The sequence below is a fragment of the Emydura macquarii genome, unplaced genomic scaffold (genome assembly GCF_026122565.2).
Source record: "Emydura macquarii macquarii isolate MOO-44397 ecotype Brisbane River unplaced genomic scaffold, CSIRO-AGI_Emac_v2 contig_1263, whole genome shotgun sequence".
NCBI classification, from domain to species: domain Eukaryota; kingdom Metazoa; phylum Chordata; order Testudines; family Chelidae; genus Emydura; species Emydura macquarii.
This window is the reverse complement of record NW_027131400.1, coordinates 6863401-6888452: the sequence shown is the minus strand read 5'-3', so window position 1 is coordinate 6888452 and position 25052 is coordinate 6863401. Positions and strand designations below refer to the sequence as shown.

General features: G+C 40.9%; 2 long non-coding RNA genes across 2 annotated transcripts in view; both read right to left on the bottom strand.

Annotated features, from left to right (window-relative positions):
* Positions 1-18544, bottom strand: part of LOC137154628 (uncharacterized) — a 117236-nt gene extending 98692 nt beyond the window's left edge. The window contains exons 1-2 of the long non-coding RNA XR_010920255.1: positions 18484-18544; positions 13622-13676 (exon numbers count right to left, since the gene is read on the bottom strand). This is a non-coding gene — a long non-coding RNA (uncharacterized lncRNA). The remainder of the gene's footprint in view (positions 1-13621; positions 13677-18483) is intronic.
* A 2809-nt stretch (positions 18545-21353) lies between these two features.
* Positions 21354-22938, bottom strand: LOC137154630 (uncharacterized). Its single transcript, XR_010920257.1, has 2 exons — positions 22709-22938; positions 21354-21497 (listed from the first exon to the last, which is right to left on the bottom strand). It is a non-coding gene; the product is annotated as an uncharacterized lncRNA (long non-coding RNA).
* Between the last annotated feature and the right edge of the window lie 2114 nt (positions 22939-25052).

Genomic DNA, 25052 nt, shown 5'->3' with positions numbered 1-25052 from the left:
AACTGCAGAACTGGAACTCATATGCAAACTTGATACAATTAAACTGAGTCTAAATAGGGACTTGGAATAGTTCATCTCATTACAAGAAGTAATTGTCACTATTCACACATTCTCACCTCCTAATCAATGGTCGTGAATAGGCCTCATCTACTCTAACTGAATGGACTTTGCTTATACCTAACTTCCCCATTGTTGTTCCTTACCCTTAGATGTATATATATACCTCCTATCTCATTTCTATTCCTTACATCTGAAGTGGGTTACAGCCCACGAAAACTTATGCCTGCAGAAATTAAATTTGTTAGTCTTTAAAGTGCTACAGGACTCTCAGTGTTTTTGCTTTTTCTATAGAAAGTTTAAGCCAATCTATAAAATGCAACAGATAATTGTACCTCACTATACGATTCTATAGGTTGGCTTTAAAATAATTATAAAGTTATACAGTTTTCTATTAAGCTCTGAAGGGCTTTTCCATAATGGCTCCAGAGGGGTAGCCATGTTAGTCTGTATACAGCAAAAACAACAAGAGTTCTGTAGCACTTTAAAGACTAACACATTTAATTTCAGCAGGCATAAGCTTTCGTGGGCTTCAGCCCACTTCCTCAGATGCGGTTGGATTTATTTGAGATGCATAATGGCTGTTATTTGAGTCTCTGAATTTAGCCCAGTGACTCTCAGATTCTGCAAATAATTCACAGCCTTCCATTGAGGTTATCATTACTTTTCCCATTGGGTAAACCCTAAAGAAAGGCACTGCTGATAGGCATATAAGGGACACTGGCATTGTCCCTTCAATGAGACATGCACAAAACTATCAGATGGAAATTTAGATAGCTGGGTATTTCTCATCTTCATGGCCACTGTCAAACCAAGGCATTCACAATGATCACAGTACAGAGCCCAGTGTAATGAGGCCTGAACATTAGTGGGCCTCTGTGTACTACTGTGAAACAATAATGATACATTTTAAGATTGCTTTCCGCATTCTCATACTTGGCCAGAGTAGGAGGTCAGATGTCTTCTTTTTCCATATACCAAATATTTTACTAAAAAAGAAAAATGGTTGGGATTTTCCATTGCTGATGGCAGCAGCACATTATGCTACCATTCTGAGTTCAGAGGAGTGGCCTTGCTAAACCTTCTCTGCCAGCTCAGGTAAGAAATCAGGTAAATAATAAAAGTAATGCGCAATGGAGAAGGGAGCTGTCTTTGTTGATCCTCCAGTAGTTGTGCAGAACATGATTCCCCACATACTGTTTATCACAGAAGTACCCTGACAAGTTAAAATGTGAACCCAATGAACTTTAACATGATACAGGTGATTTACACCCTGGAATTTCTCTGACTTATATGCACAGGAGATAAAAACTACATGAAGTTAAACAGCAAAGAATAAAAGATCATATCTATACTATCACTTTTGTCGGTATAACTTCTGTTGCTTCGGGATGTGAAACCCTCCCCCCCCCCCAAAGTGAAATAAGTTACACGGACTGAAGTACTGATGTGGACAGGCTATGTCAGCAGGAGAGCTTCTCTCACTGACATAGTTACTGCCGCTTGTGGAGGTGGTTTTATTATGCTGACGGGAGAGCTCTCCTGTCAGCATAGAGTGGCTACACAGGAGATCTTACAGTGGCACAACTGCATTGGTACAGCTGTGCTGCTGTAAGCTCTCTAGTGTAGAGATGGCTTTAATGTCCAAAATGTCACTGAGAGGATCACTATTAGGAAGTTGGGTACTTTCCAATAATGAACTCATTATGTGGCAAGGTGCAGATTTTTGGAATCAAACCTGGTTTAAACTGGTACAACTGCGGAGGAGCTACAGCAATTTACATCAGGTGGAAACTTGGCCCAAGAACCTTTTAGTTTCCTTATTTTAGTACACGCGTAATGTGGTTGAAGGACCATGACCACATACTTCAGGCCAGATTCTGATGAAAGCTAACCCAATGTAAAGATGAAGTAAAGTTTTCTTTAAGGGAGAAGGTATGAGACTCATAAGCCCCACTTATGACCTTGCTTTTACATGTCTAGATTAGTTGGGATGGGCTTACATACTATGAGGCTTTCTATAGCACCAGCCACAAGAGTACCCAGAATAAAAATCACAGTGAAAATATGCTCAGAGTGCAAGACAGAGAAAAAGAGGGCAAATGACCCATATGGAAAACATGTTTTGAGGTAACTGTTGTTCCTGCTTAAAATAGAATATTATGAGTTTGACAAGGAATTTTAATAGAGACCCAAAATGATACAATTCCCTTGAACATTTACAATGAGTATATATTACTAGATTTTCCAAAAATACTCAGCACCCAACAGCGCCTATTGAGAATGATGAGAGTTGCTGAGCACCAAGCACTTTTGATAATCTGTACAGAAGTAGATAGGACAGGAGGAGAATGGTGCAAATAACTGATCTTTCAGTTTGCTGGAAGTTCTGGAAAAAATAAATAAATAAATGATCAAAAATATTTGTTTCGGGTCACCCTGAAATGAAACGTTTCACTTCATTTTTGAGCCTTTTAACTTTTTTGAATGAAAACTGAAGGAAATTTAAAAAAAACATTCTCAATCAAAAAAAATCAAAATGTTTCTTTTGAAAAATGCTGAAATGAGATATTACAGCATTATTTTAAAGGGTTTTTTTCTCCCTTTGTAATGACAGAACTGAATTTGACTTAACTGCAGCCATTTTGTGTTTCCAGCCACTATTAGCTGAAAACCAAATACCACATAGTTAGGAATAATTGGCCTTGCCTATGAGAATCCTAACAGCTGCATGATTGCAGTTTTGATAATAAGAATAGGAGGATGGGAAAGAGTTAATGGAATGGAAGGGAGTGTCTGACTTTGGACCTGAATGCCCCTGACATGTAAGTTTTATTGTTGTTATGACTAAAAATACTAGACATGCTTTTCTGATAAGGGATAAAGAGCAATTTGCTGAAGTTAGGAGAACTGGTGATCCACTAGGAGTCACTATGAGTTATGTGCTTTGTTTGACTTACCTATAAAATATTAAGTAAAAGAGTACACTTTGGAGCAGTCCAAGGGAGCTTTTCTTCGAGCAGAGATGGACATCTCTCCCCAGAAGCTGGCTGGAAGAAAGGGCCCCAGAAGCTCAGCTGTTGAACACGCAAAACCACCTCAGACTTTGGGTAAGTATCTGGGATGCTCTAAAACTGTTATGGCATATATGTATGCTTGAGAGTCAATAAAAAAGGAGCTTTGGGTGAAAGCACTCTTGTTTGTACCAATCATTCATCAGACGAAGGAGCTGTATCCCCAATGATTTATTCCTCATGCTGCCTAGAGAAAACAAGTTCCCACAGTTCGGGGTTCTGAAAACCCTCGGTAACTCCCTCACCCAAAACAATTTGATGAAATCGACACAGATTCACAAAATGTTTTGGTCAACCCAAATCTTCACTTTTCACTGAAAAAGTCTGTCCAGGTCTACAAGGGAGACCTTCCCGAACGTAGCTGGTTCATGCTAACAGCCTTGTTACTGCCACTTCTCTGCCTGCTGACTTCATATCCTCTCATACAAGTGCCATGGGGAAGTTTTGGAGGACGAGGTACACTTTCTGAATTGGATTCTGATCTGAATTATGCTGCTGTAAATCCAGACTAACTGTTGATAACAATGAAACTAGTCTCAGCTGACATCAGTGTGACCAAGGCCAGTGTGATCTGGTCCTGAAGCGCCACATGCCATGTGGTAGAAAAGTTATTTGTTCAGCACCAACAAAGGGCTCAAGAAGTGTCAAAAGTCAGTGCATTTTAATATTTGCTTTACGGGACAAGGAAGCTTGAAATGGCATCCAAAAAAACCTAAAAATGTTTTGGGAAAAAAGAATCCTGCACACTCTCACTGCCATGGCACGGCCTCCTGTAATTGTGACTGTTGTGTTAGAAATAGAGCCAAACAAACAGTTTGGGGGATTTCCTGTGAGTTGGGGACCATAAAAGATACTTGCTATTAAAAGCAAACAAACATGGAAAGACATGGTAGGACAAGAAAATGGAAGATGATGAAACACATTTGTTCCTTATACACGCGAGGAAAAAATTGAAATAATTATTCTCCTGTGAAAAATGCAAAAATAGGTTACCTGTTGCTGACAGCAAATGCTTATCCTAATTGACCTAAACTAAGCCAAAATATGCCCAGATAATGAGAAGGTCCATACAGACTTTTACATTGATTTAATTAAATCTATTAAAAAAATAATCATACTTCAGTTAAATTGGTGGGACTCTGTATTTAGATAAGCCCAGAATGCTTAGAGTGACAAGTATTGAGCTCATGCCTTTCCAGCCTCTTGTGTCTGAATTTAGCACAGCATCTCAGATCGCACCACAGAATGCATAGAAATAATCTAAATGATCTGAAGTACAATAGCACTTGGAGGTCCCACCCAGGATCATTTGTACAAACACATTAAGAACCAAAGCCTACCCCAAAGAGATCACAGTTCAAATTAAGACAAGATGCAACAAATTAGTTAACAGACATTGTGAGGATTGGGGGACAGGATGACAAGAGTAACAGCAATAAGAATGTGTGATTATATGTGATAACCAGAAGGTTTCAAATCAAATTTTGGTTTACACAAATAACCCAAAGAAATTAGTGATGTTAATTATCTCTACTGGCTACCTGTCTAACCATTGTTTGCTACCATTTATCATGGGTGTAAGAGCAAAAGTGGAACAAAAATGGATGGCCCAGTGGTTAGGATACTAGCCTGAGACTTGGGAGACCTGGATTTGATTCTCAGCTTTACCACATATTTCCTGTGAGACCTTGGACAAATCACTTTGTCTGTGTTCCAGCTCCTCTGTAAAGTGGAAATAATAGCACTTTCCTACCTTGCAAGACTGTTGTAAACATAAATACATGAAAGACGGTGAGGCACTAGATACTATTGTAATGGGACGGGGGAGAGGGTCATAGAGAGAAATGGGGTGAAAAGTGATTTGAAGGACAGAACAGCGGCTTTATAAATTAATTTGGGGATAGCTTACCATGCTCATGGAGGAAGCATGGAGGAACAGAGGCTTTCCCAAAAGATGTTTTTGGGGCTCCCTCTTAGCTAGGATTTTTTATCCGCAGATCAGTAGATCTGCACTTAGATCTGTGCTTAAATCTGCTTATGTTTGGAGGAGTCCCAGTGGGACACTCAATGCAGGGAACTCCTGGGAAATTTCCCTGTAGATCAGTTCAAGCCTGCACAAATACTAAAATGTTTAATTTACACATACACAGAAAAATCAGTCTGCTAAGATTTAAATTAACCTCTGCACTTCATCATTTGGGAGATGTTTTTGTTGTGACTAACTTCTACCTGTTTCAACCCCCCTTTTTCACCTTTGTTTTTCATTCCTGTATTCCTCCCCTTCTTCAGGCCACATGTTTGATAAAGAGCAAACACATTAGCCATTTGCCAGAAAAGTTTGAGTAAATTGCTAGTGGATATTTAATCAGATTAACAACATACATTTGGCCCTTTAACATTATCTTATATCAAAGTCAGGCACAGCATGTTGTATAAGTTGTGTACACAACTTCCCATGACCTAAAGCTACCATGACAGCAATTGAATTAACAAGCCTTTCTTTTAGTTCAGATATCCAGTTGCAATTCAGTTCTCAAATATCCAATCCAAATTCAATGCAGTAAACTGAAGCAAGGGAACAATAAGAGACATTGAATTGTTGTTTGCAATGAAGCAGTTGAGACACTTATGAATTGTAGTATTTCAGGTTTCTCTGGGATATAGCTAGAGTTTTCATCATTCATATGGATAATCCATAACCCACTGATCACAAAAAACGGGGAACAGCATGAGGAGAATATATGCTCAGTTGTCCAGCCTGAGAGCCAGAGTGATATTTTGGATTTGGCTGAAAAATCACTCCTGTGGGATTTTTGGCATTTGTCACAAAAATGTGTTTAAAATCAAGATGAATTCAAGCTGCAAGGCATAGATCTGACCTTCCCCAAAGTTCATGGATGTTTGACTCCATGGGTTTAATATAAACACAGCTCTAAATTAAAACAGTTGAATGTAACCCATCAAGATTTGCTCTATTCGCTACTTTGGTTCTGCTTCTGTCACACAAGAATATAGGCCAAAAGTTTTAAACTTGGGTGCCCAAAGTTTGATACTTGGGGATGTCCACACACACAAACATACAAACCCTTGTGTGGGTTATATCAGAGTAAAACTAACCAGTTGGAGCCTGGGAAGAGTGCCAACACACAAAATTGCACTGAATAACAAAAGCAGTTAAAAAAAAAAGTCTCACTTTTAGTTAATTGAGTGCACAGGTGTTTGTGGACATTATCTTCCCCAAGGTCCAAACCATGCAGAACATACAGCTAGGAATGGTTTCCACTCAAGATCATAAAGTCTCATCCTTCTACTAGCTGAAATTCAAGCCAGGTTTGCCCAAATTTCCCCATGTTTGTTGAAAGTGTCACAATCTTGCTGATTTTGCAACAAATCTTTTCTCAGCCCCATTACATAAGCCTTGTCTTCCATATAGCGCTTGAGTATACATACTTACTAGAGTGATGGAACAGGTTCTCCTGTTGGTGTAGGTAATCCACCTCTGTGAGAGGCAGTACCTAGGTCCATGGAAGAATTCTTCCATCAACCTAATGTCGTGTACACCAGGGGTGTGGTTTTTTCTTGTAGCTATGCCTATGTAACTTTTCAGCCCTGAATATCTGCATTATTTTCCTCTAAATCTGTTGTTTTAGTCTAAACTTCTTAGTGTTCAGATATTAGGAAGAACCTCATTCAGTTGAAGTTTTTTTATATGAGCTAGGGTTTTTTTTTATGCGGGGGAGGGGTGAAAACAAAAATAGAGCAGTGCAGTGGAAAGTCAGCACAAGAGACAACAGAACAAAGTAACAGATGATAATTATGGTTACAGCTCTCACACCTTTGCACTATACATTTTTTAAAAGACTGCTGCTGGGAACCCGTGTTTTTGGAACCTCAGGGAACTCCACATTGTGAATAAAGCTGAGTTTTCATTTCAAGTTTCTGAATAATTAATGGCATTGCAGAAAAAAATCAAAAACATATCTTTTAATAAAATACTATTGCATTACTTGCCTTTCTTCTCTTCCTTTTCACACAGATCATGATTTGGCAAAAGTGTCCTATAAGTAAATTCTGAAAACCTATGGAACATATAGTAGAAACTTTGAAGAGCTACCTGTATTTCTGAAGAAATCAGATTGAAAGGTCATCTTCAACTGAGGACAAGGTGAAGTGACTGGTATGAGTCATGACAAATTCTTACCAAGACCTTGTATAAACTAAGCTTTATTCTGAAGTTCCCATCATTGGGAACTCCACCAATGCCAGTGAAGCTAATACCAGTGAAGCTCCACCAATGGAAGCACTACTGCAAACAAGGCATCAACAGCATTTTTACCATCTTGTGTAAACCAGCAGGTTCAGATGGCACCATGGTTAGGATTCTGTCTACAGCAGCACTCCTTCCTTTGCTCTGGACAGTGAAGATGTAGGGGTGTTAGCAATGGTAAGAATTCCCCTCCCAATAAAAAATCCTAGTATAGAGACAGCCTGAAGTCATCAATTCATGTTCTGTAAATACCATACTGAATTCTATTTTCAACAAGTTGTCTTTCATTGACTGTACATCACACCAGCTCTTAGAGGATGAAACCTCTATTGAGCAGAGATTGATCTCCACCTCATGGTCTCAGAGGCTCACCTCCTTCTAAATCATATTGGAAGTATGGCTATGATTTAACTGTGAAGCTCACTCAGTCTCCACTCCAGGAGATCATTACGTCAGTCACCTTTTCATTCTGGAAACAGGTTTAAATTATTTGATACACACACAAATGTATTTTTACAGCATCCAAAAGCATGCTGGCAATTTGCTTGTTTTCACTCTCTAGAGCTGTATCAGCTGCCTCCTTCTCTCTAGGACACAGAAAGCAAAACTGAATTTTCCTCAGTTGAAAAAAAAATTGAGAAAGTGGGATTCCACTCCCCTCCTCTCCATACTTTGTCTCACCTTTTTTCCCCCCTCTCCCCAGCAGAAAAAAGGGAGAAATAATTTAATGAGAGAGATTTTTTTCCCATCTAAACTAAACAAAAAATGTAAGGAGTTAATTTAAAAGATTTCAGCATCGCTATTAAAGCATCACCACTATCACTATTCCAACATCAACAATAGTACCACTTCCAGTGAAGACTTATAGACATTAAGGCCAGAAGGGACCATCCCGATTCTCTAGTCTGACCTCCTGCACACTAGGCCACAGAACCAAGAATGTATCAAAACATCAAAATACATTTGAAATTTACAAGAAAATGTATAGATCTAGGCCAGATAAAAGGGAAAAAAATCTTTCTGGTTCAGAGATTTGATGGTGAGACGTGAAACAAGTGATAGTTCACCTGCTGCTGCATAACAATACTTTGGATTCAATACATTCTGATCGGTCTCTGACCACACAACTAGCTGTTCCATTACCAGCTGTTGACTGCTTTCCAAACCACACTGATGGACATGGTATAAAAGCCTTATTAGAACAGATTGTGGAGCACATTCATCAACCTGGTACCTGAGAGCAGTTTCTTTGCACTTCCTATTACTGCACCCATCACACTTCATCTTTACAAGGAAACAAATACAGCCCAATTTTTCATATGTAATCTCAGATTGTTCTGTTGTTTCTTTGTTCACTCCACCAGGGACCATCATTATCACAATTGACCAGTGAGTGGAAAGGAAACCCTCTTCATCTGAGTTGGGTTGTCTGTACATTTCAGAAAATACAAGCTTTTCTGAAAAGGAGGACAATTTACCTTCTCTTTTACACTATTCTATTATTCAGCTCATGAAGCTTCTCCATATAAGACTAACTCTATATTTGGGTTTTTCACCATAACATGCACTTATGCCCAAAAGCTTGGCTACAAGTCAGATCAGGATCTGACTTTTTGGGTGCTTAATCCAAATGAACTAACTCTCTGTCCTGAGGTTAACCCATTACTTGTAAGTTACAATTTGAAAGCATAACAGTGTGCCGGTAAATCATATGTGAAAGCTAAATTATACCTATAATTTATATATTTTTTGTCAAGGACAAGGGACAATTTAGAAATTTACATTTATATTCTCCATGCTAGCTTTGAGAATTTTATTCAGATGTGGAAATAGATTTTGAGAACTCCTGGTGTATCCACTTTTTTTGCTGGGACCCCCTTTGAAAATGTTTCAGGCTGTGATGACCCCCTGACAAAAGTGATGACCTCCCCTCCATGCTATGCCATCCTTACCGGCATGCAGGGGGGCTGACAGCTCGCAACACCCCCATAATAACCTCACGACCCCTGTGGGGTCATGACCCCCAGTTTGAGAACCCCTGAAAAACCCCTAAAATCATGTGTATGCTCTAGTGTTACCTATCTGGGCTCAACCAGGGATCTTGCCAGATATGAGTTATAAGACTGGCACCGTCATTCTACTTTCCTTTATTGCAGAGCCAAATTAATGTTTGTGGTGTTGACTCCTGCAGCCAAAATAAATGTACACTTAGGCTAAAATTGTCCGACGGCTCCAGTCTGCTGAGCCCAACTTGGGTTAAGGCAAAAAGATCGTCATGGTGGACGTCACGGTCCCCTTCGAGAACCGCAGCCCGGCCTTCCACGCCGCCCGAGCCCGCAAGGAGGAAAAGTACGCCCCCCTGGCCGACACCCTGAGGGAGCGGGGCTACGACGTACAGATCCACGCCCTGATCGTCGGGGCCCTGGGCGCCTGGGACCCCCGCAACGAGCCCGTGCTCTGGGCCTGCGGTGTGGGTCGGCGCTACGCCAAGCTCATGCGGCGCCTCATGGTCTCGGACTCCATCCGGTGGTCCAGAGACATCTACATAGAGCACGTCACCGGCCACCGACAGTACCAGGAGGAGAGGGACGGAGCGCCACCACAGGACTCTGCTTCCGGACCAGCGGACCCGACCGACGACCACCACGACAGACGCGGCGGCCGACGCGGCGGCAGACGCGGCGGGGGACACACCAACGGACGCGGCGGGGCACACACCAACGGACGCGGCGGCTGCTGAAACATCGGACTTAATGAGGGACGCCCCACTTTGTATGGACTTATGTACTCTATTTGTTAAAACCCCCAAAAAGTAACCCATAAGCATACTTAGTGACGTTCCCCCATTCCCATATATCCCCTTGTACCTTTTAACGCCCACGACATCACCCCCCCCAACCCCCGGATCCAGGACTCTGCACATTATCCTTTATTATTCTCCCAAGACTTTCAGCCACTCCCCTCACCTCCCGATAACCTGCCCATAGTCCCTGGATGTTACATATATAACTTTGCTCCTTTAAGCTCTATGGGTTACCTGTTTGTTATTTTTTTTCAAAATATTTTCTCAATAAAAAACTTTAAATCCCAGAGGCACCACCCTCAAATCTCTTGGGTGAATCAAGCGTGCCTCTGCAGAAGGCATAAGAAAACATAAGAGGTAGCATCACAGGGTGGGGTTCCCTCACCCTGGATTCTTACAGCAAACACTCCTCACATATACCAGTGGCAAGCTCAACACCAAGTGCCTTACAAATGTGAAGGCTTTTTCCTAAGTCTACCTAGTACCAAGGCACAGGGCAGGGAGGAGAAGAGATCTCTAAGAGCCTGGGCTTTTCTAGCCTACCCTTTCTGCTGTCTCTTCCTGCCTCTCTTTTAAGGGTTTCCAGCTGAATCACCCAGTGAACTAGTTAATCACTTAGTACTTAAACTATTACCTTGTCAATTTACCCCATGGAGGGATGCTTTCAAAGTGCACAGGGTGGAGAGTCAGGCTACTCTCACTGTGGCTGATTGCAATTCAAATGACAGTAAGACACCACCACAGAAGAATGGTGCGGGGGAGGGGACATGCAAACAGTGCAGCAACATGTGCCACCCCTTGTTTGTGATGCTCACTCCTGCAGCCAAAGCTGGGTGTAACAGCAATAAAGGGGAAGGGAAAGTTGCAGTGTTTTAATGAAGTTTTCATTGATCTTTTTACACCCATGGCACTATCGGAGAGGACTTTTTTTGGCAATATACTTCACAGACAGAATGCAATACACATACATGTTATTTAAAGATTACATCTATCGGGCAGAGTATATATTTTTACAGTGCTTCATTTCATTTCTTGTGAATATTGTTGACCATTTGTCAATGCAGTTTTGAACAGCTGGATTCATGGATCAAACCCCACCACTTTCAGACATGCTTATTCTCTGAAGGCAAATAGGTCAGAGTCTCAAACTCAACTCACTTTTCAGCAATCCATTTTGATTCGCTAGAAGCATTTTGCTTAATTGCTCTGCCTCATGCATATTCTGACTCATTACAGACAGATTAAAAAAGCTGGACCCACCTATGCTTTAAGTAGCCAAAGAATAAAGGGCTTTTTTGGTACTTTCCATTTGTAGCGGGAGTGGCAAAGGTGAATCAGATCAACACCAAAGAGATGCAAGGTTGATGTTTCCCTCCCAGGTCATATGGGTGGTTGCTCATTACCTAACTCCAATTTATAGAATTACATTCTGCCTATCTAATACTCTCCCTGAAGTTAAAATTGGATATGGTAGTTTTTCCTCCTCATTCCTAAATTATTTTGTGATGTTGCTATGTATTGTTAAATAGTTACCACTGTCCATCCTATGATACAGGGGTGGAACATTTTAGTCGTGGGCAAAGTGAACACATGGCAGACTATAGGATTGGGATCCTCTTGGTAAGAAGAGTGACAATGTTGTCAGATCTCTTGTACACCAGACAGAGCTCCTGCTCAGGCTTTTCTACAAATGTGGCTCATCCTTTAGCTTGCATTTACAGGGCAGTTGAAGTCAAGTGTGTTTTCTGTATGATGGGCATAGGTACTGGATGTAGCTGTATCCCACTTAGAGAGCAATTTCCCTTTCACTGGAGCTGTTATTGTGGCAAGCAAAAACAACACGAGTTCTGTGGCACTTTAAAGACTAACAAATTTAATTTTTGTAGGCATAAGCTTTCGTGAGACTCGCGTTGTTTTTGCTGTATACAGACTAACATGGCTACCCCTTTGGAACTATTGTGGCAAGATTGTTCTATCATTATTTTTGCATTAATGAATTCTGCAATGCCCTCCCTATTTTGGTTAAGTTGCCACCACAAGTTGTAAGTTGCTGCACAAGTTCTATCAAGTGCCTATTTTACACAACACACGGAGACCAACATGTTTGTTCAGTGCTTCAGTTTGCATAAACAGCTTTCTAACAACAGCCTTTAGTGTTACACCAGCTGTATCTCTCTCCCTGATCAAAAAGGCCTTTGCCTGATCTGACACGTGACTACTGCTGGGATGGTGGTGTTCTTAGAAGTAGGCTAGAGGGAGAAGTAGTAAATGTTTTTCTTCCCCTCTCTTTGCTGTGCTGCATTCAGAAGGACTACACACAATGAATGATCCCTTTCTGTTGCCCTGGCAAAAATCACATCTGTCACCCCTTTGCCGAATACTACAAGACAGAAAATCACTCCCCTACTGTGACAATCACAGTCCAGATGCCCCAGAGAGAGAACAGGGAGTCAAAACCCCAAAGAATAAGCAATTGAATCAACGGGTTGTATACAGTATTACTGTATCATAGAAGTATTGAGGTATGATATAAAAACTGGTGATACTCTGGTCATAAATATCATTGTATTATGTATGTATAGATGATATGTAAAGAATTACTTCCATCACACACATGTATGTTCTTAAAATATGTTTGGGAACATATTTGATAAACAGATTTGTCTAGACAAAGGAATGTGGATTTGCTAATCTGCCAGGGTAAATCAGAGATGATGAAAGTACATTTACATATAAGATAAACAAAGCAATCAAGCTAACATGAGACAGCTTGGCATGCACACTAAAGCTTGTAGCCATTGGCTTTGGAAGTATAGACAATGGACTTTGGATAATATAAGGGGAGCAAAAAAGACATTTTAATTATCTATCACTTAGGGACTTAGGATACAGCATCCACAGAGCTGTAAAAGTTGGATCCCTGAGTTGGAGGGATGGAGATGCTTGTAACTTGATGTAAGAAAGAAAGCAGCTTAGGCAAAGATTATATCTTGCTAAAATTAAGTTTTAGTCACTATGAAAGAGTGTTTTCTTTGTAACCAGACCAATTTTTATTCTTGTTTGGTATCATTTAAATCTCTCTTCTCTGTTAATAAACTTTTTCTTAGTTTTACTATAAACCATCTCAGTGCTGTTCTACTGAAATATGTGCGAGTCTTCAGCCAACCTAACAGGCTGATGTGTACACAGTCTCTTTGGAGACAGGAAACAATTTCTTGAGTGTCCAGTGATAGGGACTGGACGCTTCAGGGAGACATCTCTGGGGAACTTGGGTTCCCTGACTGTTACCTGCAAAGCAAGGTTAAGACTAGCAGAGTCTCGAGGTGAAGCAGACAGGTTGCAGTGGCAGAGAGCTGACACACAGTCTAATCTCCAAAAAAAACTTACTCTGGCTGAGGCAGTCATAGTACAACAACTTACAGTTCTGCGTGTCCTCAACGGAATGTCATAGTGCAGTAGTCGGCAGGATTGCAACCTGCATAGGGAAATGGCAACCGATTAACATCTACCCTCACCCAAGCTACTCCTTGCCCAAGATAAAAGCCCTTGAATAGGACAAAGACAATGAGTTGCAAGTATATGTCTCTGCAATAACACACTGGACACAGGGAAACATCTTCTGCTCAGTTGCACTGGAGTAAGTTTGGAGTAACAGCAGAATCTGGCCTGGTGTCTCTCTTTTTTCCTTTCTTTAATTTCCCTTCCCAGCAATCACTTGCTGCCTCCATTTTCTGGTTCCCAGGCACACATGGAACAGCCAGATCTCTACTCTCTGATTACACTAACCTTGGCACCACAGCGTAACAATGCCCTGGTCAGATCATCTGCAGGGAATGAACCAGGGACCTCTGAATCTAAAGTAGTATCTAAAATGTGAACTAAAGGACTAGGGGCCTGATTGCTAAATGTACTGAGGTGTATAACAGTCATCTGGCCCCAGCTTCCTGAGCCCAAGGACAGAAGCAGAATAACAAATGTTTTTATGTTGTCCAGCCACTACAGGAGATGAATGCTCATGTTGGATTTATTGAGCACCCCCCACTCCCAGCCAGCAAACACACAAGCTTCAAAGGTCTATAGCAGTTGAAATTCCTTTATGGGTCACAGCTTGTAACACCAGTTTTGGAGGAGTCATCTGCAGAGATTGAACCCAGGAACTCTAGATAAAAAACATCCTGAGTCTTTAATGCTTCAGTTAAAAGCCCAGGACTCTTAAGGCAGTGACAGTAGCAGACACATACACCTATATACCTGATCTAATCACTAGAGGGGGACTAAACCCCATACTGGGTTAATGCAAGTTACAGCTGCACACTGAGTGAGAGTCACAACTGCTGTGCTCTACCCTCCTCCTTTTGGAATTTACCTAACACAGAGTTTCACAGCAGAGTCTGCAAGGTAGGGCACAGAGAGATCATTTCAATACAGCACTGAGTTCCTCTGTCTGCAGACAACCTCAAACAACAATTCTGAGAAGCCTGAACACGCCTGCCCACAAAACTCCTCTGGGTGTTGATTCTAAAGCCTATTGATGATAATTTAAGTGTTAACATTACTTCATTGGTGATAATTTTAAACAGGTGGAAGAGGCTAGGAGTAAAACCTACTGGGAATTGCTGCAGGGAAGGAAATGCTGAAGGAAGAAATAAGAGACAAAAACAAGAAAAGGGAAAAATGGAAGAAGAAGAATGGGAGAGAGAGAAATAATGGGCAGAAGAAGAAGGGGTCCTGAGGAGCATACTTTCCCACTGAGGGATGCAGAATTGACAGTCGGGCCCTTAGTGGTCTTTGTGCAAACCTCCCATTGACAGACGTGGGTGTCCTGTTGAGGACTGAGCAGAGGATGCACTCCTAACTTTATACCCTGGTCCACGGACAACATCCAGCATTCTCCGTAGGCTGAGTCTGACATCCCTGCTCTAGCACCTTGGGACAAGACAGCAAGTAAGATATCTAAAAATCTCAGCACAATTTGGCAAATGGTAATAATGTTCTAAAAGTGTTCCATGTATGACTGAGAATCAAAGTCAAGAGTTAATGTACCATAAGTGGAAAACTAAGCAGGGCAGTGTGTGTGGCAGTGAAACGGTGGTTGTTAACCATCCATGGATTGCAGTTGGGCTCATATTACCTCTCTGCTCATTAATGTTGGCCAACTTTAACAACTTTTTTTTGTTTAGTTGGCATAGCACTATTTAGGTTATCTGGGGCTTGGCCAAGCCCAGAGGCTGCACTCATCTTTCTTCAGTTATGGAAACATTTCAAAGTACGTGCATGTGTGCACACACATACACCCGTTTCTCATGATGAGAGAGAAATGCTACAGAAAAAGGGCCTGATCTTAACACCAGTAGGAATTTTGGCTATTAAAGGGAGCAGGATCTCGCCCAAATAGAAATTAAATGGAGCTTTTTATGAAAGGAGACAGAGGAAGTTTTGTCCAGCAGTTAGGGCTGTAGCCTGACAGGTGGGGGGGTCCTGAATTCAAGTCCCTGTTCTGCCAATGAATCCCTGTGTGAACTTGGACTAGTCATTTGGTCTCTGTGCCTCAGTTTCTCATCTGTAAAATGGGGATAATAGCACTTCCCTACCTCCCAGGGGTGCTGTGAGACTGAATACATTGAAGACTGTGAGGAGCTCAGACACTGCAAGAATGGGGGCCATACGAGTACAAGAGACAGTTGTGGTGGGAAGAGACCGATAGACCAGCTGGTCTGTAGCACCACTTAACACGAGAAACAGGTTCAGAATTTCATATTAGCACTTAAAAAAAAAGAAGTATCTATTAAATGTACCATACAGCACTTCAATTTCCCTGATAGTCAGCCATGCTAATTAATTTATTTTTATTATTTGGGAAGGGGAGGGAGTAATTATACAGCAGAAACCTTTATCCCTCCCATCTAACCATGTTTTCAGAAGTGATTCTTTGAAATTTGGAATTACAACTGTGTCAGCTATCTCACACCTAAAATAAAATCAAGCCCCAGTTTTAGTTGCCTAAAAGAAATAAATACATTTACTGATACTCAGAGTACAGTGTATGTTAAATGACACATTTGTTATGACAAATGTTAAAAAACGGATGGCTGCTTACTTTTCCCACTGTTGTAACAGTTACCCAGTCATCTGTGGAGAAGATCACATATTACCCAATGTCAATACCCATGAGACTTTCAGGATTTCCAAGGTGTACGCCTCACTTCTGACTTACAGATGCTCTTGTTGAGCTCGCTGTCAAATGTCCCATTGAGTTCAATGAGAGAAGGTCAGGTTCCTAATGCCAGCTTGACACCATACGTGAAAGTTCAACAGCAAGCCATGTGATATTTTTAAAACAAATATGTAAACAAAACCCAATGCTGGGTTTAATTAGCTTTCTGGTCATTTCCATTAGGCCCCCAGAGAAATAGGGGAGTTCTTCTTGGGACCAAGCACCTCTCTTCTCCATTTTGATCTCTGCTCAACCTGATCCTGGTTTGACAATGTTTGGAAGGCATGCAGCATTGAATGCTCTGCCCTTCATGATTGTTAGAGAAATACAGCAGTAGAAGTGGAAAGCAATAAAAACAAGTAGGAGCAGTAGGAGCCACAGCAGAGACCTTTGGTCCTTTGGACATTCGGAGACCTTTCTACGGTTTTAACTGAACTTTCTTTACCCTGTGATGATTGGCTGTTTATTCCAAACTGCCCGCTCCCTCACAATCCATTCACCGCAGCTTCCCTCCACACCTGCCCATTTTACCCACATCTCCCTTCCATCACTTTTCTTTCCAGTTAGCTGATCCCCTTCTAAGTACACCCAGGCAAAAAATGAATAAGTCATAGAACTAGCATGATATTTGCTATCATTACATCGTTCATTCTGCTTGTATGTTCTATCCCTTCCCATATCCTTTGTTTGCCTTGTCTGTTTAGATTTTAAGCTCTTCTGGGAAGGGACTGTCTGTTACTCAATATTTGCACCTAGTGCCTAGCACAATGAGGCCCCATTTTTGGTTGGCCTTCAGGCACTACCATGATAAACAAGATGAATAATAATAAGTCAGCAGACACAGAAACCATTGAGAACATTTGGTTAGTGAGACGGACTTTCCAAAATCTCTTACAAGTGCTCACATACTTAAACTGTTCTAGAACAGCAGTCACTGCAATCATGGAGCAATTTAATCCTCTGTTATCCAAAGAATTAAATCACAATAAGTGTCCAAGCAGGTGTTAATCTCCTTCAAAACTGGATGCGTGGGTGATGTTTTACCATCATTACCCCTCCTACAGTGTTATATACTACAGAAGATGGGGGAGGGGAGAAATCACATATCAGTTACATGGATTAAATACTACAACCCCTATGGATTTGAAATATACTCTCACAAGCCAGGACCAGCCTTAAGTACAAGCAAAGCCTCTTTGAATATCATAGTTCAACTCACACAATAGCTCACACTGGCCTGATTGCCCACTCAATAATCTGGGCCAAGGCTGAGGCAACAATTTATAATTAGATTCCCTTGGTCTCTGGCAATGAGATTGGATAGGTAGGCAATTTAATTATGGAGGGAACCGGACTTCTGGTATCTTAAGTCTACACAAATTATAAAACTGGTCATGTCAAAGGTACAGTACAAGATACCACATGACTGACGTGGACAATCCCACGGCTCAAACATTGAACTGCATATATCAGCTACTCAGAAAATAATATTAAAGCATCTTGTCAGTATTCTACCTAGGCGGAAGCATTGCTTACACAACACATTCAGGCTAGGATGTTCAAAGGAGCCTTATGGAATCAGGTGCCCAACACCCATTGAAGATCAGTGGGAGCTGGGGTCTTGACTTTGGCTGCTTTGTGAATCCCAGTCTCAGCCAATATCAATTCACAAACAAAATCTTAACAGTTTCAGCCTGCTCACACACAAAAATAAAGTAAATCTGGTTTTGTACATTGCAAATTATTTGTCCAGCTCTACTTATAAATCTCTTTTCATGCTGCTATACCTTTCCAAAACATTTACCTTTGGGAGTGAATGTTTTCATGGCTTCCTACCTTCAGATGAATAAAGTTGATAGACATGGTATATAAATCGTCTTGAGATTTCTCCCATCTGCTTTCTGCTAATCACTACAACATTTCACCATTTCAACCATTCCCCAGTAGCATGGGTATAAATCAGCTACATGTGTAAAAGAATATTTATTTGTTTCTCAATGAAAGAAAAACTCCAATATTGTTTAGCTTCATCTTTGTTCCCCCAGTTCATAATAGTAGGAGCGCTTACCTGAATAGGACAGGGGAAAACAGACCTCATTCTCTCCCCAGCTAGACAGAAAAAGTGAAGTAGCTACTTGCAGACAAACATTAGGGCCCAATCAGCTGAGGTTAATTTAAAGATTCACAGGTGCAGCAATAACCAGTCAGGAGAAAAGGAGGTGGGTAAGGCTATTCTGCTGAATAAAAGCCTGGAGAAGGGTTACTTTAGGCAGTTATTTTTAAGAGGTGATTCCATTTAAAACAAACCACTGAGTGCATCTCAAGGAGAATATTGTAAAGCTTAATTCACTACTAACTAATATGAGTACAGTCCTTGGAAAGAAGGGCCTGTTCTTGTTCTCTGTTTGTATAGCACCTAACCCAAATGGGGCCCTGGTCCAGGACTGGGACTTTTAGGTGCTACTACAATACAAATAAAATAATATATATTTGTAAAGTTAAGCACATTTGTAAATGTGCTTAAGCTATTAATAACTATGTACTGTAACTTATAGTCTGAGTCCTTGGCTCTTATATGAATATTAAACTAACCTAAAATGAAATGAAAAGAAAAATCTGTCTAGACTGCATTTTTTCCCCTGCAAAGGACTTCATTTCCCTGTGTTTGACCTTCTCTGTGTTTTGTAAATCCTTGAATTTTGAGTTTCATAATTTGCCAGTAACTTGCCTTTTAACACTGACCACATCACCCAGAGGTTTCTTAAGAAAGGTAAGTATTACATTAAAGTCTGATAAAAACAGACAAATAGAAGGTTTTGAATTATGTCACATGAATTCCTGTTACTCACACACCCCTGAACTCATGCCAGTTCCTCCACCCCCATTGGCTCCTCTGTTCCTAATTCCATGGATAAAATGCATCTTCCTCTGGTTACATCTGTTGCAGAGTTGCTTTCAGATTGCACTACTCAGTGAAGTAAATATAATCCTTGCTTAAAATACACATGAAGTGTATTTGAGTGTATTGAAGACTCAATTATTTATCCTGCATGAATGCAAAGGGACAGCAGTGCATTATATTAGTATTATGTAGGATAAAATCACAAAGACTATCATTAATCCTGAGGCTTCAAGGAATAAATTGATCTCCAACTGCAGAGAGATCACATGATTAGGTGCAGCATTATGAAGACTCTGTAGACTGATGTTGGCCATGGGGCAACGGACTAGAGGGTGGCCTGTTTCAGGATGGCAAGTCTGGCACACCTATTATATTTTGAACACTGCTACTTACCTGTGGAGGTCTTGGGTTCATGTCACAAAGCAAAAGGATCCAGAAGTTTGAAGAAAAAAAGACATACACATTTATATATAAATAAGACATAAGCTCAAACAAGCCCCTTAGTTCCTTTCTCATAGTTTTGAGCATTTAAAACAAAACAAAAAAGTGTCTACCCCTGTAGAGATGATAATGTTTAAAATTACCTAGATTAGATCCTATGGAACTTCATTGTCTGAAGGGAAATTTGGGTGTGTGGGCTGAACAAATCTTGCTGCTGGTGTCACCCATACACTTAAAATATAAAAGTTGGCAATGTTTTAACCTTTTAAATAACATTTGAGATCCCATCACATCTAGTTTAAATGTATGTATATGTAAATATATATTTTATTTACAGTATAACAGGCTTTTTGGAAGATGTGCCATGAAAACAGAATAGTTTGTTGGATGGGAGAGGAGTCTGCACCAGGTGGAGTTCAGATAAACTAGAAGGAACAAATTCATCTTTGGTGTAACTTCACTGAAGCCCATGAAGAAACACCAGTGATGAATTTGGTCCCAAGACATTTGTTTAAACCATTTAAAAGGAATAGAGACCTAATGGATGGAAAGGAAATAATTTTCCAGCAAATTCAGATTACTGTGAAATATTGATTTGAAATTCTGAGCCTCTGCAAACCTTATTTAAAAAAGCTTCCTAAAATGGACAGCACATCCTTTCACACAAGGCAGAACAATCCTCTATCTGATCTCCCCAACTCCATTCAGGTTTATTATTAATTACTTCTTAGAGATGCAGCAGTAGCAGGGAAAGCTTAAATGGGGTGATATATCTAGTAGACTTTTCATCCCTGCTAATCCTTTTTATCTTTGAATTAAGGCCATAGGCTATGGAAGTTAATTCCACACTGGCCATAATGGAACTGTAATAACCTGTGAAAACTGCAACCTTGACAAAAAGAGTTAATCACTTCTTGCATGTATAGGCTTGTGAAACTGAGCAAAGATTTTTACATCAATAGGAAGTATGTTTTTCTTACGCTGATTGAAGGGCATGAATCTGCGTGCTCACTAGTTTTCTCAGCACCATCCAGTAGGGTTAATAAAAAGAAAGTTTTTTCATTCTAGAAGAACAGTGACTGATGAAGCAATTTAAAATACAAAGCTGAAAGACTTATTTATGCAGTGTTAAATAAAGGAAGAGACATTTTAAAGAGTTAGGGCCTTCCTGAGATTGTGATGGAAGAAAAGATTGAAAGACTGAGCAAAAATCATTGCCATCATTCTGGCCGTCAAAACATAGGCATGTGCAATTTTTGAGCCTGTCATGAGGGAGGACATCAGGGAAATGCTGGAGGGTGAGAAGATATCTTCACCTTCCCCTCTCAGTAAAATGCAGTATTATTGCACTAGAACCTCAAGGCCCCAAAACAACATTTTGGGAACCATTGTGGAAAGTGCTTTACAGACACATAGTAAGGGCAGGTCTATACTGAAAATGCTGCATCAGCACGGCTGCACCATTGCAGTTGTGCCACTACAGTGCTTAAATGAAGATGCTCCTACAGTGACAGGAGAGCTTCTCCTGTCGGTGTAGTTAATCCACCTCCATGAGAGGCAGTAGCTATGGCGACGGGAGAAGCTCTCCTGCTGACATAGCGCTGTCTACACGGGGGTTTGGCCAGTATAACTGCATTGCTCAGGGGGTGTGGATTTTTCAAATCCCTCAGTGACGTAGTTATAGTGATGTAAGGCTGTAGTGTGGAGCTGGCCTAAGAGAGCATCCGTACTCTGAAGATCTAAATAGAAGAGAGAGCTCGCATTAATTCCCCCTTTTACAGCTGGAGAAGTGAGGTGTAGGGAGACTAAAGCCCAGATTTTTACAGGTATTCAGGCAGTGTTCTGCTCAGCATTGCAAAACATGACTGAGGAGGCTCAAGTCATATTCAAATAGGGGCTCAGACACTTTTGAAAATGAGATTCAGGCCTTGTCTACATTAGCCCTTATGCCGGCAAAACATTTGTTGCTCGGAGGGGGAGGGGAGGGGGGGGTGAAAAAACCATCCCCCCAAGCAACGTTAAGTTTTACTAGCATAAGCGCTTGCGTGGACAGTGCTGTGTTGACCAGAGATGCTCTCCTGCCAACATAGCTACTGCCGATTGTTTAGGTGGCTTTATTATGGCGGCGGGAGAGCTCTCTCCTGTTGATATCATATGGCTACACAAGCACTCTTACAGCTGCACCGATATAGTAGAGTAGCCCTTTGCCAGAAGGCCACCCTACTTCTCCCAGAAGCACCAACCTCTTGCTAAAATCTAAATAGGTTCATACAACACACTTTCAAGTGACTTGTGGTCAGAGAGTCCCCAATCATTAAGGTGGGACCAGCTTTTAGCTCTGTGTACCTATGCAAGATTTACCTTTTCACTATATTTGGTGATATTTTTCATCATTTCCTCTACTAATGTAACAAAGGTACCTGTTTGTCTCTTGACCTTTATTCCCTATCCTAGCCCATTCAAAGGCTGCCAGCCATTTTTCCATACTCAAAAAGCAGCCACATACATTTAGTCTGGATTACTTTTATTTTTCACTAATGAAAACAAGAATGCACTGCAGGAGAGAAGTAAGTGTGCTTCCTTTCCAACAGGCTACAGCAACTGCATGAACAGAATGGCTGCTGTCTTTGCAGATGGACAGCATTCATTGCTATTTAAAGGAGCTATGTAAGAACAGAGATTTCATAATTTCCTATCTTCATTGTAACAGCACGGAGGTCACTCCAGCACCCCCCACCCCATGCTCAAGCACAACACTGCAGATCAGCCCCTGCCTCAGTTTCCCATCCCTGAGGGTATAAACAAGCCCAAGCAGGCTGTCTACTATTAAAGAACACCCTCTTCAGTGTCTTACTTAACAGAAATGGATAACATGAAAAGACACAAAAGCTTCAATCAGCCACACCACTGAACACGCTCCACTCCTGGGTTAATCAGCCTTATGTCTCACCCCTCTAGCCTCAGAGCACTGTCAGGCTGGTTTCCTGCCTGGAGTTTGGGCCTCTGCTGGGCATTCAGCCAGATGCAAGTCTTCTCCTGACAGGGCATCACTCTTTGTTGAATCAGTTCCTAGCACAGGCCATCCCAGGCTCAGTTTGCTTGCCTGGGAACACTTTCTCTCTAAGCCTGTTCTTCTCTCCCAGAGCTTCTGCCCCCAAGAAGAAACCACAAGGAGTCACTTCCCACTCCCCAAACTGTCTCTCTTCCAGATCTTCCTGTGTGCTGGGGCTTTTTGATGGAGCTCTCATAACTTTTTAGTAGGCCCAGGTGCTCCTGATCTAATTGCTTGCCATCCAGTTACTTAGGCAATTAACTATTCGCACTTGGATCTGGGCTGGTTTAACCTCCTTAGTGGCGCCTGTCACGGGTAGGGTGGATCCCTGACCCCCTCAGGGGCCAGCCCCCATATTCACATGTCACAGTGACAACCCAGTACATTGCCAGTATTCATATCATGATCCACAGGTTCAGAACATCCGGTTTAAGATGAAAGATGTGTTATCTGAGAGACTTCTCAATGGCAGAACTCTTCTGGGTGCTATGTCTAGGTTTTATTCAAGCAGGATTTTTGCCACTTTGTTACTGTACATTAGATTATTTGAAGTTTTACACAAAATCATGAGATAATGTATCATTCCATAACAGGACAACCATCCCATTCTTGTTTTACTGCCATAAACAAAAAGCTGGGTCAGGGATTTAAATTCCTCTCAGGGTAGCTTGGCAACTTTTCTGTCTGTGAGATAAGGGGTTGATAACTAAGGTAATACAAAACTCAGAGGCTTTGACTCAGAGGGGTTAGCATGAACCATTAGTTATATTCTAATTTCCGTTACACTGTAGCTTTCACAAGGACTAAGTTCACACACAAATGCATGAAAACGTAAACCACAGATCACATTTGCTATAAAGGAGAAAGTTCAGTCTAGTGAATTGACTCAGTCTATAAGGTTGTCTGGCTTGGTCATCCTTACAGTTTCAAACACTCATGGAGTTGCTTTAGTGTTGGATTTCCTTTTTAAATGACTGATTCATGAGTCACTAGCAAAATACTCTCTGCCTATGAGTAGGCACCAAATGTGTGGGATGAGCAAGGAATGAAAAACTAGAAAAAAAAGGAGTTGTGGGACTGCAGGAAATCGCCTCTTAACTGAGCTCAAATGGCAGTTATATGAGGAAACTTCAGTTTCCCAAGTTTCTGCCTATCCTTTCAATAAATTAAGATGTAACTTCACTTGCATGGTTTTCTTTAAAAACATATAATCTCTTGGAGTAAGCCATAGCAGGAACATAAGAACTATCTTGGTACATTAAACCAGTGGACCCTCTAGTCTAGTATCATGACCCACAGAATGACTAATATCAGAGGCTTCAAAGGAAGACACAAGAAGTCCTGCAATGGGCAGTTATGGAAGAACCTGCATGTAAGAAAAGTTCCTGCCTAATCCCCATCGGTTAAGAGTCATTTTATGCCTTGAAGCATGAGCGTTTATCTCTCTTCTAAACATTATTTTGATTCTTCTAATCTAACTTCCAAGGGTCACAATTTCGATCTAAATATCCAGTCCTATTTTGAATCCTGCTAAACTCTTGCTCTCAATTAAATCGTGTGAGAGTAAATTCTGTAGGCTAATTGTGGATTGTGTCAAATAGCATTTCCTTTAGTCAGTTTTTAAATTGTTGCCTTTCCATTTCATTGACTGTCCCCTTGTTCTGGTATTATAACCAAGGCTAATTAGAAGCCACAGATCTACCTTCTCTGTATCACTCATTGTTTTGTATACATTTATCATGCCTTCTTTTATTCATGTCCTCTTGGAGGCAAATAGTTCCATTGTCACGTCCTCTTGGAAGCAAATAGTTCCATTATACGGGTGTTTTTCCCTGTCTCTAAGATCATCGGTGTTTGGCCACCCTTCCATTTCTCCTATTTCATTAATTAACACATTTAAAAAAACCAACAATGCATGCTGAGATAAACTAACTTAAATATATAACCAGATCTTCATATCCTGTATTGTGCAGCAAGGAAAACATATATATGCACTAAGGCTATATCCAGACATATCTTAGCTTTCTATATTCAGTGAATGATATTACCAGCATTAAGATGGAGGTCTGCTTAAAATCTGTTGAGATAACTACAAGTCTGACTCCACTGGGGAGAGTATTCAGGTTTCCCTTTATTCTTTAGGTTCTATTTACTCTTTGAATCTTGACTTTGAACAGCATTCAGCATAGTGTCTGCCCTATAAAAACAAACCATAGTGCATGCACTGTAGATCAAATACAGA